We start from the raw sequence: 11682 nt of genomic DNA on the forward strand, positions 1-11682 counted from the left end.
TTTTATTTTCTTCATTCTCAGCAATATTCGTGACATTGCTCTTTTCAGGCGAGGTAAGAGATGAGCTCTGGGCAACACCTCCTGCGAGAGTTGATGCTTGGAGACTCTTAGGAGAGCAAGAACTTGAGTGGGTATGAGAGGAGATGAAGTGTGGGGGTGACTCTGTTCTAGGGTTTTGGTTATCAGTAGTGTGAGGAGGAGAGACGAGTGCTGGTGGTTCGACTGGTGAGGACCTCATATTCTGTAGCACTTCAGGGATGGCACACTTCCTGGTCCTCTATTATCCTTCAGGAGATAGTTTCGATCTTATTGGGTATGTTGACGCTGATTATGCTGGATATCTGGTGGAAAGGAAAAGCACTTCAGGGATGGCACACTTCCTGGGTTCCTGCTTAATATCATGGGGTACAAGGAAGCAGAATTTTGTGGCACTATCAACTGCAAAAGCTAAAAATATAGCAGCTGCCTCTTGCTGTGCTCAGCTTTTGTGGATCAAGAAACAATTAGAAGATTTTAGAGTATTCTCAGACGGTGTGCCTCTTCTATGTGATAACACTAGTGCACTCAACATGGTGAAAAATCCAGTTCAACATAAGAGGACAAAGCACATTGATGTACGTCACCATTCCCTCAGAGACAATGTTAAGAAAGGGCTTATATGCATGAAATTCTGTAGCACTGAAGACCAAATTGCAGATATATTCACCAAGGCCCTGAACAGAGAACACTTCGAGCAAAACCGTCTGGCATTGGGGTTGATAAAACCCAATTGAGAACCCGGTTCCTCAATGATTGGCTATGAAAGAAAGGTTCAGGTAAACTTAACTAAAAGGTGTTTCCTAGAAAAGTCTAACTCATCACTATACCGTTACAGGTAGACACGCTTGATGATTATAGAGCAAATAAGCATTTGAAGTTGTACACACTGGTAAAAAGGGCAAAGCTTACAAATAAGAGATCAGTTAGGGAACCTGGTTCTCCTAACACAGGTTAGTAGTTTCTATGTTCTCTTAGCAGCCTTCAGATGAGATTCCTTTAGATTGGATTGGAACCTTGCACAGAGACCTACGCTAAAAACAATGCCTGGTCTGCTTGCAGTGAGATACAATAGTGACCCTATTATCCCTCTATACATGGTCTGGTTTACAGGGGAACCAGGTTCATCCATGTCTAGACGAGTAGCTGTTGCAATGGGCGAGTCGATAACTTTGGAGACTTCCATATCAAACTTTTCAAGCAGCTCCTTGATGTACTTTTGCTGACTTATCAATGTTCCCTTCTTAGATTGCTTCACTTGAAGTCCTAGGAAGAAATTCAGTTCTCCCATCATACACATCTCAAATTCACTCCCTATGAGTTTAGCAAATTCTTCATAGAGAGAGTCAATTGTGGCTCTAAAGATGATATCATCGACATACACCTGAACAATGAGTAGGTTCCTCCCTTGTTTCTTTAGGAAAAGAGTGTTGTCAATCTTCCCTCTTGCAAAGCCGTTTTCCAGAAGGAATTTTAACAGCCTTTCATACTAAGCCCTGAGAGCCTGTTTTAACCCGTATAATGCCTTATCTAGCTTAAACACATGATTAGGGTGTTCTTGACACTCAAAACCAGGAGGCTGATTGACATAGACTTATTCTTTTAGATAACCATTTTGAAATGCACTTTTGACATCCATTTGGAACAGAGTGAACTCCATATGAGATACAAAGGCAATCAGAATTCTAATGGCTTCCATTCGAGCTACAGGGGCGAATGTTTCATCATAATCAATCCCTTCTTCTTGGTTGTAGCCTTGAAACACAAGCCTTTCCTTGTTTCTTGTTGTATTTCTAAACTCATCAAGTTTGTTTCTGAATACCCACCTGGTTCCTATAATGGTTTGATCAGCAGGTCGAGGAACCAGGTTCCATACCTTGTTCTTTTCAAATTGATGCAGCTCCTCTTGCATAGCAGGGATCCAGTCTGCATCTTTCAGTGCTTCTTTTATATTTTTGGGCTCTATTTGTGAAAGAAAAGCTGAGAACGCAAGTGAGTTTCTTGAATTTGATCTGGGTTGAACTCCTGAGTCAAGAGGAATGATTATGTTATCAAGAGGATGTGAACTTTTGAACCTCCAATTTGGTGCCTGAGTCTCATTGGTAGTAAGGCCCCGTGAAAATTTCTACTCAAAACCCGAAAGCTCGTAGTGCCAAGTTAGGTATATGTGTTAGAAATTTGTAAAACTCTTCGCGGCTCGCAAGCTTGCCGCGGTTCGGACCCTTTGGGATGATCATGCATTAAAAAGTTAAGGAATAATATTTTCCAGAAAAGTGCATTTATGCGGTCCATTATGCGGTCGCATAATAGCTATGCGGACCGCATAGTCAGACAGTTTGATGGTTAATTTTGAGGTCAACTATGCGGCCCATTATGCGATCGCATAATCAATATGCGGGCCGCATAGTCATCGCATAATCCCCTTGGAATTTTGCGAGGGGTAGTTTTGCGGTGCATTATGCGATCGCAGAACAGGTACGCGGACCACATTCTTGTCGCATACCCAGGCAGTTTGTTTAGGTTTTTGAAGCCATTTTTGCGGTCCCTTTTGCGGGCCGCATGTCCATTATGCGTTCGCATATGCGATTGCAGATTGTGTCGGGGCTCCTATTTTCTAACTTTTAAAGCCCGATCCCATCCCATTAAAAAAACCCCATTATATCCCTCTTATGTTATTTTACTGCAAATAGAGTGAGAGAGGAAGTTCTAGAGAGAGAGAGAGAGAGTGATCTTCATCAAGTCCCCACCCAATCCTTGCCTAAACTCTTGAAGAATTTCAAGTACAGCTGCTAGGCCTTCACCCAAGAGGTAAGAACTTGAGCCCTAACCTTTGGTTTCGAAATTCACACTAAAATGAGGAATTAGCTTGTGGGTTCATAGGTATAAAAATGGATTTTCTTGCATGCATAAAAGATAATGGGGGTATGGGGAGGTTATGAACTAAAAAGATAGCAATTGGGGTGCAAGATGATGAAAATCCTTCACAAAAGGGGTCTAAAAATCACAATGCACACTTAGTGCTTGCTAATATGCTCAAATAAGCTAGAACCTTAATCATGTCTCTAACTCTTGGTTCAACTTGCAATTTTCATAAAATAGATCGAAGTTGCTAGGAAATTCCGGAATTTATTGTAAGGATTTAAGGGAAGCTCTATTGAGGTATGTATGGCTAAAACCCCCTCCTCTTAGAAATTGAGCTTCCATGGTGTCCGAGCAAATGTTGTAAGTCCGAAATTTGATTGATGTAGTACTTGTTTTGTCAAATGAATTGATGTTGTGAAAATGTATGTGGAAGGTGCTTCTCCATGTGTTTAATGTGCTATTCTTTGTAAAATTGAGGATGTGTGGAGAACATGTGCTATGTGCTAAATGCCTAAATTTCAAGTCAAGGTTACATTGTGATTAATATGCCGAACTAGATGAATTCCTCTCTATGCTTATAACTTGAATTGCTTTTGTATGTGCCTATGATCTTAAATGGCAAGGTTAATGTTGAAAATGGGAATGATGTGAAACGTGAGTTATGGAATGTGGCCTAGCGCCAAGTATGATGTGGTAATTGTGGCCCCAAGTGCCGATGAACTAATACATGTGAAACCAAAAATTGAAGTGAGATGATTAACGGAAAAGGGTAACGTCTTGGTGAGACGGCTTAGCCGATCCGGCCGTGATCGGATGCCATGTTACACACACATGGTGGTATTGTATTGATAATTGAAACTGGAAAGTGAAAATGAAATAAAGGGTAACGTCTTGGTAAGACGGCTTAGATGATCGGGCCATGATCGGACTCCGCTCAAGAAAGCGGTGGTATTGTGAATGATGATGTAACAATATGGAATGCCCCAACCTAAAGTTACGGAAACTATGTGTAAGCTATGTGATCTTTTTATATTGTTAACGTGGTAATTGTTTGAAGCTTTGTAGTCCTTATGATTTCTTTTTACCCTTGTATGGTTGTTCTTTCTAACAGGATGGTGTTTAGTTATACATACTAGTACTATTCCATGGTACTAATGTCCCTTTTGTCGGGGGCGCTACATTTTTGAATGAATGTAGGTGGCTCCATAGCGGACAATGCCGATCGCGCGTAGCGGAATATCCTCCTCGATCTCAAAGTCTTGGTAAGCCCCTTTCTCCTTCAAGGGGTTATGTTGTACATCTTTTGTTGTAGACTTCCACTTTTGAGGTATAGCCGGGGCCTTGTTGCCGGCGTTGTCATAATTTGTCTTTTGTATCCTTAGAGGCTCCATAGACGTTTGTGTGGGTTATGTTCGGATGTCGGATGGGTCAATGTTCTGTATAGTAACTCTGAACTCTAGTTCTTCTAAACTGTAACTGTATGAAATCTTGAAAACTTAACCATGGTTTAAGGTTTGTGATATGAAAATGAATTAACAATGTTGAATGTACAATTTTTGCTATTGTCTAAATAAACGAAAGCATGGTTTCCTTAATCGTATTGAGTTGGGTAGAAAGTGTTAAAAAGGCTTGCTCAGTTGGGTTCACTAGAATGAGCGCCGGTCGCGCCTCCCGAGGTTGGGGCGTGACAGGTAGAGGAACCAGGCACATCTGACTGGGATTCTTGAGCGCTTCTTACTCTACAGAGTGGAGTTCCTTGGACTGCATCAACAACTCTGTGTTCAGCTTCAGTTGTTGTAATCGGAGGACCAGGTTCCTCTCCAATTGATGGAGAAGTATCTGCATCTTCTTCACTGGATTCCTTGACATGGCTCATTATGTCTACCTTTCCATTTGCCATGTCAATTACTTCACCTGGTACAGATAAGGGCTCTCCATCTTGATCAACATGTCTGTCCTTTTCACAGGAGACTGGCTTCATCAAAGATCACATGAATGCTTTTTTCTACACATTGAGTTTTGGTGTAAACCTTGTAATCTTTGCTTTGAGACGAGTATCCCAGGAAGATTCCTTCATCACTTTTGGCATCGAACTTCCCAAGAGTTTCCTTTCCATTGTTATGAACAAAGCATTTACACCCAAAAGTTCTTAGATGTGTTAGCTTGGGCTTCCTTCCATTCAACAGTTCATATGGAGTTTTGTTCAAATGGGACCGGATCATGCACTTGTTTACCAAATAGCATATAGTATTAACAGCTTCTGCCAAGAAATATTTTGCGATCCCACTGTCAATTAGCATTGTTCTTGCCATGTCTTCAAGAGTTCTATTCTTCCTCTCCACAACACCATATTGTTGAGGTATTCTTGGAGTAGAAAAATTGTGAGTGATGCCATTTTCAGTGCAGAACTTATCGAACTTGACATTGTAAAACTCCGTCCCATGATCAGACTTGATGCAGGCTACTTTATTAACCATCTTCACTTAGATCTTTTGACAAAGGCTACAAACACTTCAAAGGTTTCATCCTTGGTTCCGAGGAACAAGGTCCAGGTGAATCTGGAATAGTCATCAACTATTACAAAGATTTACTTCTTTCCTCCTCTGCTTGGCACCCTCATAGGTCCACATAGATCCATGTGAAGGAGATCGAGTGGACTTGCGGTGCCGACTTCCTTCTTGGGCTTGAACGAAGATCTGACTTGCTTCCCTTTTACACATGCATCACACACTTTCTGATCCTTGAAGCTTGATTTGGGCAGACCACGAACCAGGTCCTTCCTTACTAGTTTGTTTAACAGTGTGAAGCTTGCGTGACCTAGCCTCCTGTGCCATAGATCAACATCATCATCAACAGCGCTTAGGCAGCTTAAATCTCCGTTCTTCAGCGACTCAAAATCAGCTACATAGATATTCTTGTATCTTTTTGCCACTAGCACCACCTCACTCGTAACCAGGTTTGTCACTGTACTGATTTTTGACACAAATTCGACCTTGTTTCCCTTGTCACAGATTTGGGAAACGCTTAGTAAGCTGTACTTCAGTCTGTTCACGTAGTACACATTTTCGATTGAGTGAGAGAGAGACTTCCCAATCCTTCCAACTCCCAGAATGTATCCCTTCTTGCCATTCCCAAAGGATACACTCCCTCCTTGCAGGGCCTTTAGTGAAAGGAAATCATTCGTACTTCCAGTCATATGCTTTGAGCAGCCACTATCCATGTACCATTGTAGGCTACTTCCTTTCACTATTCCATGCACAAGAAGATTAGGAGTTAGCTTTTGGAACCCAAGCTAATTTGGGTCCCTTGTAATGAGGAAAGGGATGAATAAGGGATCTTTTGGTCCATACAGGCATTATGTGTTTTTTAAATGAGGAACTAGGTTCTATACTAGTAGTTACTTTTTCAGCAAAGGCTTTATTTTTCTGATGTGACTGACATCTGGCCTTACAGTTTTCTTTAAGGTACCCATTGTTACCGCAGTAGGTGCAAAGCCAATTATCAGGTACAGTAACGTACTTTCTATGAGGGTTGTAAGGGATCTTTTCCCTTTGAAACCCAATCCCCTGCCTGTTTCCCCCATTGTTGGAGTACATGGCAGTGATAGCATCAGAGGACCAGGTCCACTTGAGTGATTTTTCAAGATCACTCTTCACTCTACCTAGTTCTTCCTGAAGTTGTTTGTTTTTCTCAAGCTTAGCACACAGACTAAACTGCACTGACTTTAGCTCATTTTCAAGCTTAATGTGTGCCTCGCTTGAAACTTCCTTTCCTTTTTGATAATTTTCAGCCCTACTTTCCATTGTAGGTTTCCCTATGGTTTCCTTCAAGTCCATTACTACTACTAGAAGGTCATCTCTTTCTTGTTCTACATTTTCAATCCTTTTCTTTAAGACATTTCTTTCTTTTTTTAGGTTCTCGATTGACTCTCTTAGATCAACTGCAACTATTACTAGGTCATCTCTAGACTGTTCTACTTCTCCTACTTCAACTGTTAAGACATCTATGTCATTTATAAGACTATGATAAGCGTCAATTAGCACATTTTCCAAAGACATGAGTTTGTTAGGAGAATAAGATTTCAGATTTCTTTGAACATCCAGAAAATTTACCTCATCATCATCGTCATCTTCATCTTCAGACTGGGCCATCAAGGCAAAAATTGAATCATACTCGGTTGATTCACTTTCTACTGCCATCATAGACCTGTTACCTGGTTCCTCATCTTCTCTAGATTCCCTTGATGAATCTCCACATGCAGCAAGAGCTTGTCTCATGACATTGTCAGCGGCGTTTTTTCTATTGAAGCGTCTGTCAGGAACCAGGTTCCTTTTGGCTGCTTTGTCAGAGTTGTTCTTGTACTGATCCTGCTTTAGGAGAGAGCAATCCTTGATGAAATGTCCTGACTTGCCACATTTATGACAGACATCATAATTCTTTGGCTTGCTAGAACTTCCACTTTTTGGAATGCCTCCATTCCTGCGAACCATCTTCTGGAATCTTCTTGTTAGGTATGCCATATCACCATCTTCACCACTTGACTCGTTGTTTTCTGTTTTGAGAACCAGGTTCTTCTCCTTCTTGGGCTTTCTTCTTTCACTGTCTTTCTTCTTCTTTCTTCTTCTTCTTCTTCATCTCATATGTTTTTAGATTGCGAACAAGCTTATCAATAGTTAGCTCCTGCAAGTCCTTTGCCTCTGTAATGATGTTCACTTTGCTTTCCCAAGAACTAGGTAGCATGCTTAGGATCTTTTTACACCAGCTTGTTTCTTGGAATAGTTTCACCAAGGGAGTGCAGCTCATTAATGATGGAGGTGAATCGGCTATGCCTTTCTTTGATAGATTCATTGTCTTACATCCCGAAGAGCTCGTATTCAGTTGTGAGCATGTCGATTCTGGATTGCTTGACCTGTGTTGTTCCTTCATGAGCTGTCTGCAGGGCTTCCCAGATTTCTTGGCTGACTGACATGTTGATATCCTATTGTATTCATCCGGTCTAATACCACACACCAGAATTTTCTTAGCACGAAAGTTCTTCTCTATGGCCTTTCTATCTGCATCGTTGAATTCTTTCCTTGTCTTGGGAATGGCTACTGGTGGGTCGCCAAGGTTTTTGGTAGGAACAAATGGTCTATCACATATGACATCCTATAGCTCAGAATCTTCAGCCATGATGAAGTCATGCATTCTAGTTTTCCACCATCCATAATACTGTCCATTGAACCTAGGTGGTCTGTAAGTAGACTGGCCTTCTTTGATGTTTGGAGGAGCAGCCATGAGGATCCTTTCTAGGTGTTAACCTGATAGAAAGAACCTGCTCTGATACCAATTGATAGAATATAAGGGTCCACCAAACTCTATAGAGAACCAGGTTCTCTATCAGGTCCAATAGTACACACACACACAGCAATAATTAAATGGCAAGAGGAATTTTACGTGCAAAATTCCCAGCTCAACGGGATTAAATACCACGACCTACCCTTGTAGTATTTCAACTTCACTACTGAGAAACTTTTAGATTACAACCTATGCAACCTAGGAATTAACCTCTTAATTCCTCACTAACTTATAATACTCTATTACAAGCCACTTTGTAATAACTCTATTACAAAGACTTTAGAACATGACTAACTCTGGCCAAGACTCAAACACACTGGTTTATGATTTACAAATGGGTTCCTATAGAATGCTTCCAAACAAGATAGATAGGAATTACAATTAAAGAACTGTTTCAAAGTTACAACTCAACTAAGGACGTGCAATAACTGTATGTGGGAACTGGTCCGTAGTTGTTTTGTTCTTTGTTCTTGAAGCACTTGAAACTTGCTTGCTGGATGGTCATGTTGATGAGCTTGTCAAACGTTTAAGTCAAGCAAGGTAGGTAAAAAGTCTTCTCTGGAAAATTGACTGCAGCACTGTTCCTGCACTCAAGCGTGTGCAGGCAGCAACTTTCCAACTGCAGAGTTGACTTCGTACAGTCTCCTCGGGAACTGGTCCCTCAACTGTTCCATCTACTCTAAGGAGTTGAATCATATTCCACGCTGAATCCCAACCTGGAACCTTGTGATCTTGAGGTCTTGTAAATGTGTAACAGGTTCCTTATCTGGTTCTGGATGGTAAGTTTGTTAGATCACTAAAACATAAAGTAAAGTACTTATAACCAAAGTACTTGTAGCCTATCAATACACATGGAAGCTGCAGTATGACTTGTGAGATACATAAAAGGGGCTCTAGGTTTGAGCTTGCTAATGAGCTCAAAATAGTCCCCAAAGCTCACAGCCTTTTGTGATGCTGACTGGGCATCATGTCCAGTGTCTAGAAGATCTATGACAGGATATGTAATGAAGCTGAGAAGCTTTTTGGTATCTTGGAAATCAAATAAGCAATGCACAATATCAAGAAGCTCAGCAGAAGTTGAGTACAGGAACATGGCTGCTGCAGTCTTAGAAATCCTATGGTTAACAGGGTTGTACAAAGAACTGGGTGTAGAGGTTGAATTACCAGTGGAGCTACACTGTGACAGCAAGCAGCAATCCAAATTATTGCAAATATCATATTCCATGAACTAACAAAACATATAGAGATAGACTTGCATTTCATTAGAGAAAGAATTCAATAAGGAGTTGTCAAAACAAGATATGTGATGTCAAAAGATCATGAAGCAGACTTGTTTACAAAGGCTCTAGGAAGATCACAACATGAATATCTAATGAGCAAGCTAGGGGTGCTCAACCTGTTCGCACCATCTAGCTTGAGGGGGAGTATTGAAGAAAGGGACAAGCACATGCCTGTCACGTGAGAGGAGAAGGATTAAGTCTGTTAAATAGGCTGTTAGTTAGTTATAAATAATTATCGGATTAGCTAATGTAAAGCATCGATACAACTGTAGAGTTAGTTGCTAATTGTAGAGAGTGTGTGTGTGTGTGTGTATATATATATATATATATATATATATATATATATATATATATATATATATATATATATAGGTGATTAGCTCATTGTACTCTTAAGATTTGCAATAATATAGCTCAGATTTCTCTCAAATCGAGAACACTCTCTAGAACCTTCTCGTTCAATTTCTTTCTCCTACAATTTCACTGAGCTTCTCTCAAATCTTCAATATAAAAGTTAAACACATTGATTGTCTATTTTTTAAGCAGATAATATGAATATTATTCATATTTGACCCGTTTCTAAAATATCTATTATCTAATCCATTTTTTAGTAGATAATATGGATAAATAACTATTTTTCTTATCCGTTTTGCCACTACTAGGTACAATTATCGACAGGCCAATTTGCCAATTTGTTTCTTTCGTGTTTTGATCATATAATCAACAAACCTAATCTTAAAGTAAACAAGGTTAATCATGCAGATTACGTTAATAAACACTTGGTCAACGAATACATGATTGAAGATATAACGAAAAGTCGAACTGGTTAAAAGGATTTGCACATTAGATTGTCGGTGTGATTCTTTTGTCCGATTAGATCAGAGCACTGAATCTCACAAGATTTGCTGTATTCTGCTTCTCAAATTTACCTCCTCCATCCCAGCCTCTAATTCGGTGATGATTTTTTGTGCTTTTAGCCTGTTAGGCATTTGCTTGATGACTAGTTTGATCATTTTTCATCCCCTATTTATAGTCTCGTCCCCAATAATGAGTCCATGGTTCATTCGATCTATATCTCAATTATATTGTCGTACATTCATTTTTTCCTTTGGGTACATATGTTTGTTTCCTTGTGTTGTTTTTTATTTGTTTCAAATTTTTCGGAGATAGATTGAGGTGAATTCAAGATTAAAAGTTAGAAATTTTTACAGTAACCTCAAGATAAAATATAATTGAGTTACGTCATATTTATTATTCCTTGCGACTTAATTTATGTGAATATGTCTGAATTTCGAGAGTCAAACAAATCATGCTTTGATCGTAATTTTTTCATATTACCTCTTAAATATTTTAAGCTATTAATTTTTATAACTTATAATACTTTTAACCTAATTTTTAAACGTGTAAAAAGGTTAAAGATTTTCTGTCCAAATATATGATCAAAAATAGAAGTTTGCATCTCGAAAAACAAAAACTGTTACATAAATTGGGTGGATAAAATGATATTTAATGAACTCCTTGATACGTAGTAGAGTTTGGGTAAAAGTTACAAGGTTCACGTAAACTTGTAGCTAACATTATAAATCCGCCCCTTTGTGAGAGTTGAAGAAATGCAGTTACATCATAATTTCGGAGTTTTTCGTTTTCATTTTCTTTTTCTTTTGGGTTTAAAAATTTCAGTATCCGAAGTTATTGGTCCAACTATTTATCTCGATTAGGTCTACCAAGAAGGTAAAACGTTTTATACCAAATAGTTTTTCAATTTCAATTTAATCTTTGATCGATGTTTTTCGTTTTCATTTACGTTCAATTTATAGTTCGAATTGATGCCGCATGTATTGAGTTGGAAGTAAATCTTTTCCGTGTTCTATACTTGTATAGTTGTATAGAAGCTACAACAGTACGAAAGCCAGCATGTGATTTTTATTTTATTTTTTGTTGTTGTTGCTGGAATGCGAACTTCGGTAGTCATATATATAGACGACGTTGCAATAACTCGAGATATATTTTGGGAGCAAACTGGTCCGTTCCTGCCTCTGCTCTCGTGGAATTTCAGCCATGGAATAACTGGGGCTCTCATCACATTACATTTGGATTTTTCCTCTTTGCGTTTAACAGAAATCTCGTGGACTGACTGAACCACAGAGTACAATGTTGATCATTTTAT

The sequence above is a fragment of the Nicotiana attenuata genome, chromosome 6, assembly GCF_001879085.1.
Source record: "Nicotiana attenuata strain UT chromosome 6, NIATTr2, whole genome shotgun sequence".
NCBI lineage: Eukaryota > Viridiplantae > Streptophyta > Magnoliopsida > Solanales > Solanaceae > Nicotiana > Nicotiana attenuata.